We start from the raw sequence: 16,703 nt of genomic DNA on the forward strand, positions 1-16,703 counted from the left end.
GAGTATACACTAATTTACAATATTATGAGCTTTATAAATTTTTATTCGGCCTGTGCCTCATTAATCTATAGGACTGCCGGCGGCTACAGCTACTTACAATAAATGTAATTGATAAAGAATGTTTTTTCTTTATATTGTTATATAATACAATAATGTGCTGGATAAATAATATATTTGTTGTTAATTTTCTTTTTCCAAATCAATATAACTTACAAGTTTTTATATAGTATTACAACTTGTTTCACAACAATATTTTTAATTATTTTTATTTAAAAAATATTTAAAGAATGTACAATTTAAACAAATTAAAACATTAATAATTCTTAGTAGTTTTCAAACACCGGGGAAAACAAAAAAAAATTAGGAAATCTGGAATTTTTACGTAAAATTAGTTTTTGATAAAACCAATTTTGGTTTCTGGTGTAACTTATAGTTGTACATGAAACTTTCAATCAATCTTTATATTAGCATTTTTTATGCACCATAAAAAAATGTTTTCTATATTTTGACTCATGTTGAGAATAACAATATAAATTCATAGGTAATCAAATATACTTTGTAAAATAGGCTCACAGTTGATAATTTTACGTATGTAACGATTAAATCAATGAATTCAAATTTAACACATCCGTTACAGTTAGTTACCTATGCTAAAGGGTGAGTCATATTCGACACCTACCTACTATAATAATATTATGTCTGTGGTATGTACAACAGAGCCATAACTTACTTGCCCACTGTTTAAAAATTGTTATCTTCAAGTATATTAGAACTCATAATATTAGCTATTGAAAATTATAGGCAATGTCAATTAGGTTAAGTTGTTTCGACTTTTAAGGAATTTTTATTTACTTGGGCATTGATAATGTTTAGATGTGTACGTTTATAGGTCACCACGCATCAAACAATAATTACTCTCATTAAAATACGGTATGCAGTAAAAGTAATTTCAAAATTATGATTACTTGAAAAGTCTATACCAACTCTGACTAAAAGGATAACATTTGTCACGAGTGTGTTTTAACTTTTTGCCTCGAAGTTAAAACTCCAAAGTGCTGTTAGAGAATAGTTTCCTCGACAAATTATTCATGAAAACCTTTTATGTCTACCATGTAGCTACCAAATCTGTTTATTTTTTTAGTTAATAGATTGTTAATATCTTTATAATTTAAAAAGTTCATATTAGTGTTGAACAATAAAATCGAAATTAATTCAATGATAGGTACTCATAAGTATTTGGTAAGTCTATAAGTAATTGTTAATTGTTAATATAAAAGTTAATGAATCTATGAATCGCAATTTCATATAACTAGTGTTAGTCGTACAATGACAATTATTGTTGAAAAGGTAAATATAAATAAACATGCATAAAATATTTAGGCATACTTGTGTTTATTAGACTTTATTTCAAATAATAAAACGAAGTAAAATTCTGTTCTATATTCAAATTTCTACATCTTTAAAGTACAACTAATGATAATATTATTATAATTATTAAGTTATCAACTTAAAATGCCGGTTTTTTAATTTTATGCTCGATTCACTATTATACGTACTTAAGTCAACATAACAATAAAGTGATCAATATGAAGATGGAAAAAGTGAAAAATATGTGGCAATTGTAATAGTCTATATTTTTAAAGAATGCTTTGACACAAAATCAATATACAAAAGTTAAAAGCAAGTATTCTCAATATTATAAAATTAATAATGTTAGAGACATTTGAATGATGAATCACTAAAAACAATTGCGAATCCTATCACAAATGTATTAGTTATGCGACATAACAATAAAATTTAAAAAGTTAGTAAATACTATTTTAAATCAAAGTTAAATACTTTAAGCAGATGTATGAGTATACCAAATTAATAAAGATTGAAATAAGATTGTTATAATAAATCATAAATAAAACAACTTTAGGTAAACTTAAATATTTATTTATTTTCATGTTGTATTTACCAAGATTTTAAGTGAATCACCGAAAATATCTAGATATTATTCAGTATAAGGTATTATTATACTATTATACTAGCGTACCTACCTATTTTTAAAAGTTAGTTTTTAATAACACATTATTAGTTTTGACATGAAAAAAATTGTAAAACAATAAATTAATATGATTTATAGTACATAGAACAGAACATAAAATGTATATGTATGTAAGTCAATTATTCATGTATTATTTATCAATAAATTTATTTTTAGATATGATAAAATATTGTAAAAGAAAACATTTTGAGAATATGTATCGGGCAAATCATTTAAATCGATATTAATAAAGTTATTAGTACCTATTATAAACTTAAGAGAAATATATCTAGCCAATCCATTATTAATCTCATTGATATTATATCAGCAACAATATTATTAAAGAGAATATAGAGATATATCATTACGATTTCACTTTGATGTATTATTATTATGGATTATCAGCTGTTTTATCAGTTATACAATGATAAACACATTATTTGTTTCTATCATTAATTTTATCTGTATTATTAAATTTTATTCATTTTTAAAAATAATTATGTTTAATAATATTAGATAAATCAAGTTATCATTGAATTTTTTGACAAAAGAATTTATTTAAATTATAAAAATTTAGGAAAATAATTTAATTGTATAAATATAAAAAAAATGTTTTAATTAAAATTTGAATGAATTATCAGTATCATAATAGTTGACAAATTATGCAATAATTGAACTACATTCTCTGAAAAGAAATAATTTACGATGAAGATTGACGTAGTTTCACGATAAGTTAAATATAATATTTAAAAAAAAAGTTATAGGTATGTCAATACCATTTGAAAAAATATTATCAATAATATAAGTTGACAAACTTAATTGTTTATAGATAGACAGCAACATTTTAAATTAATTTAAATAATTATTCAAAGCGTAATGTATTTATTAGATAATAAAATTAATTTGGTATTGCTAAAAGTTTATTATGCATAAGCGGATTAAAGAAAATTAATTATGAAAATCGATTACAAAATGTTAAAGGGGTTGCAACTATTAAAATGGATTCGAATTTAGAATATCCTTGATTGAGAATATTGAGATTGAACTTATTTTGAAATGATTTATTTTTATTTTAAATGCAAAAATCGCTATCTAGTAAACTTTATACTAAAAATGTGTTAGAAATTAATCAACCAGGTACCTACTACCTACCTATTATGTTTCCAAATCAGTAATGAATTGTTGTCGATTTTTAGTGATCCCAATACATTTTATGTATTTTTCATGTAAATTCATACTATCTTACTTTATTATACATTTAAACAATATGCAAGGGTTTTTGAATTATACACTTAGAATTTTTGTTTTTAAAGTGTGAGTGGTTAGAAATTTGTATACCTTTATTAAAAATTGTTAAATCAAAACTTCTGATAAATGTAACATATAGAGTATTATTGTAAAAAAAAACAGTTTATAACCCTATATTTGATTTCACAACTAGAAACCCATAACAAGAGTTTTGGATTTTTATGAACACAAATACAACAGATATTCACACATACATACCTGTAATATTATACACATTTATTATTTTGGTACACAGAAAAACAAAAACTTAAAACAGTATTCAAAAGTTTCATCATGTAATTTTTATTTATTGATACACATTTTTATAAATTGGAAGAACGATTGAACGAACATGAATCTACACACGCAAGACATAGTGATATAGTTTCGTGTCAATATCTATACTCTAATTCATATTATACCTACCTAATAATTTATCTTCAGTAATTTCATTCAATATGTAACCCTATTAGTAAATGAAAATTTTTATTATACGGATAAATAGGAAGGTATTATACTTGTAAATTATAATGTATAGGTACAATCTAATAGAAAAAGAGTAATTTTAATCAAATGTATGCGTATGAAGCAAAAGTTAACAAACAACACTCTTCAAATCTCTTTAGAAATTCAGCATCTAAAATCCGTAAAAACATAATTATTTTCTAAAATATTATTGAAAGGAGTAATTTTAAAATTTTAAAATTATAATATATTTATTGTTGTTCGTACAATTTTAAATTTATGTTGTCTACTTCATCCGTTTCGTTAGTATCTAGTAGAATAATAGAATTTAGTAATATTGTCTAATTATTATACTTTATGATTTCATTAAATAATATTCTAAGGAATATCTTAAAATTTGAGAAGTTTGGATAGTAATTATTAAATTAAGTTTTTGAACTAAGTACCCATTGTTAATCTAAATTAATCTGAAAACAACGGTTATAAATAATGTTTAATATTTTTCAGAAGCGTAATTTCAGTTTTATGTAACTGTGTGCAAACATTTTATGAGATAAATTCCTCTTCAACCCCTCCTCTGGTAATTATGTGAATAAATTGTTATTTATAAGTTTACACCATCTGAGAAAATTTCACGAGGTGTGTGTGTCTGTGGTGGGAGGGAGGGGGGTTGAACCCTTAAACCTTACTCACTGTACGGTTTTATAAATAGGTATCAATTTAAATGAAAAGCCGATGCCATCACAATATCATATTAATTATTATTTTAGTGTTGGAAACCTCAGTCCACGATATCAATTAGACATTATTTAAGGTATATTATTATACTTATAATATATATAATAAACATAACATCACGTAAAAAAAACAAATAATGATGATAATAATTACTATTATTTTATTCATAACTAAACCGAATGAAAAAAAAATAAAAAAAAAAATAAAAATAATAAATATTTAAGCCTGAATGACAATATCAAAGTATTGGTTAACACCTAGAACTAATAATGAATTAAAATTGTTGAGGACTGTGAGTGTACACCCGTCCACCTATTTTTTATAATGATGTTATTCCGGTGGATATACCTACGTACAAGCAACAAAAATTCAAAACCCGAATAAATAAATTTGGCAATATTATGTATTTATACGTTAGTAAATAATAATATGTTTTCTATTTATTATTTTTATTTACATACATTTGAAATGTTTTCAGGTACATTTACATTAAATTCAACTTTTTTTTTAATGTGTTCTTTCTCTGCTTTATAATATAAGATCTAAGTATAATCTAACACAAAGCTATATAGTATATATAATATCCTCTATTGTGTATGTTTAAAGAAAAAAGAACAATTTACAAATTCCTATTAATAAATTAGTTTGAATTTGATGATTGAAATATTAACTCATGGGTCTATAAAAATATCTTATTTATCGAAAAAAATAACATTGAGTTTAGAGTTGCTATGCAACAGGAAAATAATACTAAGCAAACACTTCATATCAATGTATTGTTTTTTGATTATATATTATCATACAATAATTATAAGTGCAATAATTAGGGCCTAGATTTCAATGCAAAGTGCATCTTTTTTTGATTGATCATAGACAATGATTTCCAACTTTCCAAGTATGAAATTCGTTTCATGTAACGAGTGTTTCAAAGTTAAACATTTTATTTTAATTTTTTTTTTGCATATTTCAGCGTTTTTATATTTTTAGAGCATTTTTAGCATTATATCGGGTCATTTTTATGTTTTTTAATGCACATTCGTTGAATGTACTATACAAATTTAGGGTATTTATTAATATATATTTTATTATCTATGATTAAAATGAATAATACTGCCCCAAAACATACGAGTGTCAACATCATAGCAACATCAAGTTAATTTTTCTAATTTTTTTTTTTCAATAAAGTAATAAATATATTTTAATAATAAATTCCAAATTAAAGTAACAAATTGTATAAAAAATGAATATAAATGGAATTTTTAAGGTCATTTTTTGTGATAAAATGCATTTTTTAAGGACATTTTTAGCTATTTTTTAGAGCATATTTGTATGGTTTTAAGTGCATTTAAATCCGGGCCCTAGTAATAATACATAATAAATATTATTACTAATATAATATAAATATAATAATGTAATATTGTAATAATAAGTAATATTATTGTTTGTAGGGGTTGTATCGTTATTAAAGAGCTGTTCCTATAACGTTTATAGCGTGCAAATATGGATGAAATTCTGTAATTCTGAATATTAACACTTTATATTATGACGATTATATACTTTATCTAAAAAATATTTCTGTTGAAATTATGAAAATTGTTATTATATATCTGTATCATTATTTTTAGATACGATCAATTAAAAGAATTTTTAGAGATGAGATCGATTTTTAATGTCTTTAATATACACTTGTTTCTATAAACATTGATGTATACCTATAAATATATTATGAGCACTAGAGTTCATGAAGTACTCTGCCAAAATGTTCATGCACTTACGAATTGTTTACCTACGTAAGAAGGTTGAACCCACCTATAGGAACAACATGTATAATATAATATATTATTATATACACTTTCAAATAATTAATACCAATAAATAGTATCATTAGATGATAATTTGGAGGGAAGGCAACTTTAAGAACATTATTATGATACTTATTTACAGGTTTCGTAAAACAAATTATATATTAATACTAGCTGATCCCGTGCACTTCGTTGTCCGTTAAATGTACCATCTCTATATGACTCAAACTTTATTCAATTTTATTCAATTTTATTTGTTATTTAATTTAATTTGTATCACCTCCCCGTCACCGTACTCGTCCTGTCGGGGCAAAAAATTCTCCTGAACAGAACCGCCACCCTGCAGGTGATAGGGCGGTGTGAATAAAAAATTATTAAATAAAACATATATAAGCATTTAAAAGTAAGTAATCGCTTTATTGTTAATCATGTCAATCATAATTATTAACAAAAATCAGTTTTATTTTCATTTTAGTGCTTTGTGAATACCATGTTTTTTGTTTGATCACCTGGCGCATAGACAAACAAATCTGACGGTTTCCCAACACGGGAACAGGCAACATACAATTGACCATGTGAGAAACATGGGTTTTCCAGATTAATACCACAAACACTTAATAATTGCCCCTGGAATCTGTTCCTATTCCTGAAACCAATGAGTACAATGGCTCTGGTGGTGGATCCAATGATATCAATTTCACTTTACCATTCGCGCAACACAATCCATTTGCTTCGTTTTTGTATTTCAAAGCCTTACAATATGAGCAAACCGAGTTCATAGAACCAATAACAACGCATTGGTAGTTACTGTAGTCAATTGACACATCGTATATCTGAAAGCAGCTCGATTCAAACTTCACGCGTTTGTGATATCCGAATTCTTTCACGTTCATTTCGGTCGTCACGTTCTTGTGCACTTTGGTTAGATCGGTAATTACTTGGTTTGTAGAATTTCGGGTTTTTCTACCTAAATTGATTCGTCGTATAGGAGGCATATCAAATATAAATTATTGTGTCACATGCAATAATTAGTGATCTTAGGTAACTTAACACTCTTCACAAAACACGATATACGAATTTAATTTGTGTATCAGTTGACAAAAGCAAACTCAGTAGAGTAGGACAGAAAATCCAAGAAAAACAACACTTACGACATATTGGCAGTTTGTTGATGTTTCAATTTTCAACTTTTTTAGTAAAAATGTACGTTTTTAAATAATATACATACACGAATAATGAATAAAAAATGTAATGGCATTGTAAATTGTTCATCTACCAAATCATTATAATTTTAATCGTTCATTAACAGAGAGCTCACAAATAATAGACCACCGTAGATGATGTTCTTGATCAGTGATTACATTGCCATGGAGACGATCAATATTATATTATCCATATTATAGTAAGGGCTGTTTTTAGGGTCTTCCCAGCAATTATTCGAATTTTTCTCGCTGTAAAAACCATCCTTGGACTTCAACGAACATTAAAAAAAAATAATTGGCCAAATTGGTCCAGGCGTTGTTGAGTTATGCACTTACCAACACATTTTGCGATTCATTTTTATATTATAGATAATTTATCTTTGTTATCTAATAAATGCTGTAGGCTGAGCTTTTTTTTGAATATATAAACATTAGCTCCTTACTACCATCGTTGAAATAAAATATTAAAAATTATTGTGAAATATTGTAAAAACGCAGAAACCGTAAACATGAAGAACAAAATTATATGGAAGTTAGTTTAGGTTCTAAATGCTGAGTGGATCCGGATACAATATTATGTATATCAGCCATGAAACTATGTTTTCCCACGGCAAAGCATTCTTGCCAAGTGTGAAATAATTCTGTACATGCCAGTGGATATAGCTAAAAGTGAAACACACCGAATAGTAACTGGATTCAAAAATCCATAAAAAAAAAATGTATATTTAAGCTAAATGGAATAGTAAAGCCACAAATTAAATGTGATGTCACAACCGGCATTGAGAGGACGAAAGTGCAAGTTGATTATAAACTCAATGTGGCAATGTATCTTCAACATAATGCCAGAAAAGTTTCAATTAAAATCGAGGAAAAGTTTTCTATAAATAAGTAGGGTATTTAAAGGGGAAGAAGATCAGGAAAGGGTAAAGCAATGGAATAAAATATGAGGGAAAGTAACGAAAATAGCACTATAGCAAGAAAACCAAAAGTAGAATTACATAAAGCGAAAATTCTTCTTTAGAACTTTTGGAGAACAATTAACTGAATTAAAGTAGAATGCGGACGAACAAAGAAGAATTTGTTCAGTTGTGAATTTTCAGAGGATGACAAGTGTGAATGTGGAAGAGTACAAAACGATAAACATATATATATATATATATATATATATATAAATGCCCTAACATTAAAGAAAAATTTAGCAAAAATAATTTGGATGAGATTAATTACAATACTATAAAATTAACAGCTTACTGGGTGGATAAAATATAGCTGTGGAAATAAATGACTAGTCACGAAAAGAAGAAGATTAAAAAAAATGGCAGATCATTATTCTATAGTGGTGCTATGGTGGTATAGAGTATGATTTTGTCCTATTTCCTTATTTAGCTTCTGTGATACACTTAATATGATCTTTTGTTGGATTAAGAAACCTTAGGTGTACATGTCAAGACGTGATTTTCGAAATTTAAATGTTATAAATACACGGATTCCCAATTAAATTTACTACTTTTTAGTGAAAGTATAATGGTTTCTTCAAGAATCTCGCAATTCCAGGTGAACAGGTCTAAGCGGAACTTGGTGAAATCCATGCTTTCGGTTATTGTTTAAAAAAACATATATAAATAAAATGTTTTTAATAGTTGTTTCTTACGCTTAAGAAGACGCCAAACCCACAAGTCTCTGTCTTACAAACGTAGTAGGTACAAAATGAAAATTTTGCACATGATGTTCATAATAATACATTTTACTCTGTTATTTCTAAAATTAGATCAAGTGAATTGACCTCTTATACAATTAAAAAATAAGATTATTAGTTATTACTTAAGACATTTTGGAGGATTTAATTGAAATTTATATTAAGAAATAAGTTATCACAATTTTTAAAATGTTTATTTTTTGTGCATTTTAAAATGATCATAATTTATTCAAAAATAATTAAGTCAACACATGTGCATGTTGTGGCGTCATATTTATTGTTGTTGTATACGCCAATCAGTTTAGAAGACACACTCAAATTAAATTAAATTATAAAAATAAAGACATTATCAACTTCATAATAATAGGCCAACGAAGCAAATGAGCTGAGGTAGGTACTTGGTAAAAATATATTTAAGAATTTACCTAAGCACAGTGTTAGGCGCAGTGTTAGTTTTCTCAGTTTTCTGGTACTTTACGTATGATTGTGATTTTTCTTTAAGACAAGTATTTTTGTGTTAAATAATAATTAGATATTCCAATAGTGTAAATTATTAATTGTCATTTTTAATGAGTGCATCATCCGAAATGCAGGTAGGACAGGTAGGTGTATACGACAATGCTTTTATAAACAATCGAGGAAATCAACGAAATATTATCTATTACTCATTATAGTACTTACCAAATAACTAGAATTTATTTCTAAACTATTTTAAACGAGATAAGTTCTTTAAAGATTGTTGATCTGACATTCAAAAATTAAAAAAGCAATCGCTAAAATCTGACTGCCAAAAATAAATATAATACTTAACAAAGGCGTGATTTAGCGTGACTTATTGAAAATAAGTCAAAATATATATTTACGCTGTCATATGAAATGACAAATGAATTTGTCAAACGTATATTCCACTTTGAACATTATATTACATGGCCCTCCCTGCTAAACACACTAGCCCGGGTGAAATTCAATACATCATCCGCAAACTCCCAACCAAAAAAGCCCCTGGGCACGACCTAATAAGCAACTTAGTTATCAAACAATTCCCTGAAAAATCTATCATTCTTTTAGCACTAATTTTCAACTCAATTTTCGTTTATCCTACTTTCCTACAGCCTGGAAACACTCAAACATAATCCTAATTCCAAAACCGGACAAACCACCTGATATTCCGTCTTCCTAAAGACCAATCTCTCTCCTCCCCACATTCGCAAAAATTTTTGAAAAAATACTCCTCAAAAGGCTACTTCCACTATCGGACAAATTCAACATCATCCCAAACCACCAATTTGGATTCAGGTCCAAGCACTCTACCATCCACCAACTCCACCGCACTGTCGACTTAATCTCTACCAGCATGGAATCAAAACTTTACTGTACGGCTGTACTCCTTGACGTGGCTCAGGCCTTCGACAAGGTGTGGCATGAAGGACTTCTCTTCAAACTCAAAAAATTCCTCCCTGCCCCCTACTACCTTCTCTTAAAATCATACCTCGAAAATCGCACCTTCTGTGTTCGCGTTAACAACAGCTACTCGTCAAACTTCCAAATACTAGCTGGAGTCCCTCAAGGAAGTGACATAGCTCTCTTCTTATACTCTATATTCGCCCACGACACTCCGACCTCTCCTCATACATCACTGAGTACATATGCTGACGACACGATAATTCTGGCTTCAAACCATGACCCCCAGGTAGTATCTCTCCGGCTTCAAAATCATCTCAACTCGATTCAACTATGGTCAAACCACTGGAAGATCAAAATTAATGAAGCTAAATCATCCTTTATCACTTTCTCTCTTAAACCAGGTGACTACACCTCTGTATCGTTTTTAATAATAACCAAATCCCAATCACCCCGACAATAAAATACCTAGGTTTGATCTTTGACAGGCGCCTCACATGGGCCCAACACCTTAAAATAAAAAGAAAAACAGTCAACTCCAGACTCCATTTACTCCGCCCACTTCTTAGATTCAAGACATCATTAAAAAATAAACTATTAATATACAAAACCATCATCAGACCTGTTTGGTCCTATGGCATCTAGATTTGGGGCTCTGCCAAACCCTCCAACATGCGAACAATCCAGGCATTCCAGTCTATCTGTCCGAGGCAAATTGTCTCTGCTCCATGGTTTATCACAAATAATAATCTCCACAAAGACCTAAATATTCCATCGCTCTCTCAATTAACAAAGTCTCACTACGTCTCCTTTCATTCCAAGTTAATCCAACACTACAATCCATTAATAAAACGCAAATCTTCTTTAACAATCCCTGATAACCCCCCAGATACGTTTAAAACGCTCCTGGCCTAGAGACCTTCTAATTTAATCTGTCGGGTGGCACTACTGAGTGCCACCCTCCCCCATCAGTTATTCTCGATATGTAAATACTATATCTAAATTACTTATTGTACTAAATTGTTGTATAGATTGTAATTATATTTTAAATAAAGCTCTTTCAAAAAAAAAAAAAAAAGTGTTATACTAAAGGTTAGGTTAAATAATAATAAAAGAGTTTGTTTTAATTGAATGTTTATTAAAAATACAGAATACAAATATTAGGTAAACTAAAATGTTTAATAAATTCAAGTAGACAAAACTAAACCTTTAGTATTACACTAAATTTACTCATATGACCTGTGAAAATGTGAAACGCATCAATGATTAATTCCCACATACAAATTAATGCAGACAACAAGGTACATTTTGATGTTCTTAGATTTATATTAATTTGAAAACAATGTCGGAATAAGTGGGCACACTTTAATAACTCGAGTCCAGGTCCACTCAACCGCTAAACCAGAAATATTTTTACTATATGTCAAAAAAGTATTTATGTATTCATTGCTTTAAAAAATAATTTAGCTTATCTTAAACAAAATAATTTATGATTGATAATGTACATAAATAGATTTAACCCTAAATACTAGATACAATTTTGGTGATAACCGAACGTAAAATAATAGCACATCATTGAAACTACCTACAAACGTGCCTTGTTGACAGTTACTATATAAAGTAGGGAAATGTTTTTTTTAATGCGAGAATAAAAATAAATTAAAATTCTGTAAGTATTTCAATTAATGATTTACGAAAAAAATGTAATTTTTTCCATGAGTGGTTGAGGAGGGGGCTGGGGAAATGCCAAAATCGAAAAATTGAATTTTTCGGGTACAGCGGGTTTCGCATAAATTCACACTAATGGGCGCACTAATGTTTGGGGAAAAAAAATTTAAAAATTGTAATTTTTTCCATGAAGGGGGGCTGGGGAAATACCAAAATCGAAAAATTAAATTTTTCGGGTACAGCGGATCTCGCACAAATTCTGGAAATACTCGCACGAATTCACACTAATGGCGCACTAATGTTTGGGGAAAAAAAATTTGAAAATTGTAATTTTTTCCATGAGGGGGCTGGGGAACATTTCTCTGGCCCCCCATCTCTATTTTTCAATTTATGGTTAAACCGGTTTCGCACAAATTCTGAAAGTAGTTACACAAATTCACACTAATGACACACTAATGTTTGGCCGAAAAAAAAATTTAAAAATTTAAAAAAGGGGGGACTGGCGAAAAATGTTCATCCAATATGCAGGTCCATACACGCTTTATTAGCGTTATTTATATTTTTTTTTTATATATAATTATTTAAAATGCACACTAAGGACCGTGCAGGACTTGATATATTATTTTTGTGCTTTATGTTCATTATACTTAAACAAATACAAATGTGAAAATATGACTTTTAGGCTTGTATACATATATTATATTCAATATTGCCAATAAGGTTGTTTTATTTATAGTTTGGAACTTAATTAACTACGCATAAATGTTAATATTTATTAGTTTTGATTAGGGAATGTGACTGATGAGTGAGGCTTTTATTCAGATTAAACATGGTTGACGCGTACTGTGTACATCTAAATGTTATCTTTAAATTATACTTTCTTTTTAAAAGTATGTTTATTTCTTATATAACACGTCAGTTCGCTACAAAAAAGAAATGAAAAAAAAAACAATTCAGAGTACATATGTTAAGGAAAATAATCCTACATAAAATATTTATTTTCCTTGAAATATAATATGATGTATTTTAAATTAGAATATAAAACTTCAATTCAGCTGAAATGCTTTCATCAGTTTAATAAATTTTCATGTCATGTACTTTTGAAACATTTAATATTCATATCTATCCAAAGAAAATAACATTTTTTTTAATAAAATAAAATATTTTTGAAACAACTCACAAAAATCATTATTCTTTATATTTCTCATAACCTAGGTAGTCATTTTCAGATGATATGATAATTATTATTGGGTAATTTCTACAACATATTTTTTTGTCTTTCTAAAAATTAGGTACCCGAGAGTAATGAAAATTTCTCCGAATTATTTACTCGAGGTTCATATTGTGATGCATCACCAAATTTTCGAGATTTTTATCGGCTCCAAAATCATCAGTAGGTAATTTATTTATACATTTATCCATTGTAAAACCAATAGTTCCGATCTTAAGTAGTTACAATAATCAAATAAATTTATATTTTAAAATAGTACAGTTAAAATATTTGTTTTAAGTGGCCATTGTAGATTTGTTTTAGTTTCAATACAATACATACATATTTTAATTAATGACTAATGAATTTATGAATAATGAGTACTTACGTATACATGAATAAATTTTAATTATAATATAGAAGCACTTTTGACTAAATTATTTTTTAAACGTTCAAATATCGTGTTAACGTATCTACGTTTATTTAAAATAATCCTAATATTAAACAAAGTTCATACAAAGTTTAAATACACTTTGAATCATAATAAGTTAATAAATGGCTAGTAGATCTTAGCAATAGTCAATAAGACTAAATAAACGATGAAATATTTACTTCAGAGGTTTAAGTTAACGTGCAAATATACTGTAATGTAGTATGTGTAATATGTATCTTAAAGGCCAAATTTAGATCTAATAAATATAGTCAGTTTATTTATCGTCTGTACAATTATATTTCAAAGTTATTTGTGTTAGTAGCAAATTGGAAACTCAAATAAATTACTGATATAATTAATGAGTGTAAATTATTCAAATCTATTGGATTACTATAATACCTATTGGTATAAGAATGGAAAATTAGTGTAATTTATTAATCGATTTAAACGTATAAATGTACCTAAGGCAAAATAGGTCTAAATAATAGAAACTGTTGCCAACTAAACAAATATGCACACCGGTCGAATAAATCGAATATTTGATTCAATTTAACATAAAGTTTAAGTTAAGTCTACTTAAAAAGATACATAAATAGGCAAAATTAATTTTGCTAATGGATATTTTAAAAATAATTCGCATAGCCAAAAATAGTCCAATTTTGAAAAATTTTCACATTTTTGTTCTTTAATTTTCAAAAAGAAAAAAAAAATAATACTCAATGTTTGAATTTTATATTCATAGCCACCAACGTATACATACACCACTACTGGTTTCTGCTTTTAACATATGAAGCCCATACTTTTTTTTAAACCTAATAATTAATATATGTACAAATGTAACCATAAAGTGTAATGTATAGGTATGTAGTGATATGCTATAAGTTATAACACAAACTACTTATGTAAATATAGTTCTTTAATATATTATATATATATATATATGTATAATATAGTTCACTTTGTAAAAAAATTGTTTTTCTTATTTCATAACAGATTTTAGATTGCCAGGAAAACAAGATATGTTTTATTTATATTTGTAGTAAACACTATCAGATAGAAGGTTAACAATATAAAAGAGTGTTTAAAAAGCTGTATATGTAGCAAAATTTATAAGATCGGAGATTAAGTCGAGATGGTACTTTGAAACGAGAATTTTTAGATCACCTATGTCAATAGTAACTCTAAACATTAAGAAAAACGACCGATACTAATCAAAAATTGTTGAAGAAACGTAAGTAATCTCGACATCAACTGAACTTAAAATCGTGTTTAGAATACGATTGATTATCATTGCTTTCAAACTTAATTTCATAGTAAATTACTTCCCTAGGTAAAATGAAATAAGTAAAGTGAGACTGATATAAAATACTTATTAACTATATTTTTTTTAAATAAAAATTATAGTTAAAAGTTAAAGCAATATTAGTCTTGCAGAAATGTATAATGCATTTATAATTTACATTGTAGTGTCTTATACAATAAGCAGGGCCGGATTTAATGTTGTGGGGGCCCCAGGGCCCATACAAGATTGAAATATAAGATTTTTTAGTTGATCTACATGCTTTAAAACTTTAAAATTATATTACCGATGAGTTATTCTCTCATCATGCTATTAATTTCTTATCACGTCAATTTTGCTTATTGAACATAATTAATACAGATTTATATAATGTTAATACAATTAATAAGTAAGTACAAGTAACCTTTAAAGTCATCTCTTTTTATTTTTTTAAATTAGTACATCAAAACCATTAAATAAGTTGTTATTAAAATATATTTGATGCTAATGTAAACTAAAATAAATCCTTCAAATTATTTTCAATAAAAAATTTGATACATTAAATAATATTTAGTACATTAGTTCAAGGTACAACGTTATTTTATAATATACAAATACAAAACCGGCTGCACGTGTCCGACGACGATGCCAAAAGAGAGGGAAATAGGAGCTCGGCGCTCGCTCGACCGTCAATCTCTCTGGACAGAGTATAGTTGCGTAGTTATAATATAATTTACTATTTATAATTAAGTAGAAATGGAAAAAATTACCTCACAATCTAGTGATTCGTTTTATCACACACTAATAGCACCAATTTTCAAACTTAAAAAAAAATAGTATATTGTTTTGCAAATTACTAGAAAAAAAAAAAGGTAATCATTTTGTGGGGGCCTCTTATTAATAGAATCTTGTGGGGGCCCCGGGGCCTGGGCCCCGTGGGCCCCCCCCTAAATCCAGCCCTGACAATAAGTCAATAAGTAATACTATACGTCTACACGTAAATGTTGTCGACATAAATTAAAAAATGTATAAATTACTGGTACCTACGAGGTTACGACTTATAAGTTATAGTGTCTTTATAACATAAGTATAATGAAAAATTGATTTTTATTAAAAAATTATTTAATTTGATTTCAGCATGATGATTTAACATGTAAATATATGTGCTTTAAAGTCAAACTTAGTATAAGCTTAATGTTATTTAAAAAGTTATATTCAAACGAAATTGCAGAATTTTAATATTTGAAATACGGGCATTTGTCGTTCCTAGAAAATTCTTTTTTAACTGGCTCAGAGTACCTATAGCTCATTAAACTATCGTAAATTGTGTAAATTTATGTAACACGCATTAAGTTAAAAAAATCGATCGCAAAATTATTTCCAAGTCACAAATTACGTAATTTTCAATAATAATTTAATTTAATACAAAATAAATATTATATTCAAACGTGCAATATCAGAATTACGAATATAATATTGTAATGCACAGCTAA

This window comes from Diuraphis noxia, unplaced genomic scaffold, assembly GCF_037042655.1.
Source record: "Diuraphis noxia isolate RWA-SAM2 unplaced genomic scaffold, SU_Dnox_SAM2 contig0003, whole genome shotgun sequence".
NCBI lineage: Eukaryota > Metazoa > Arthropoda > Insecta > Hemiptera > Aphididae > Diuraphis > Diuraphis noxia.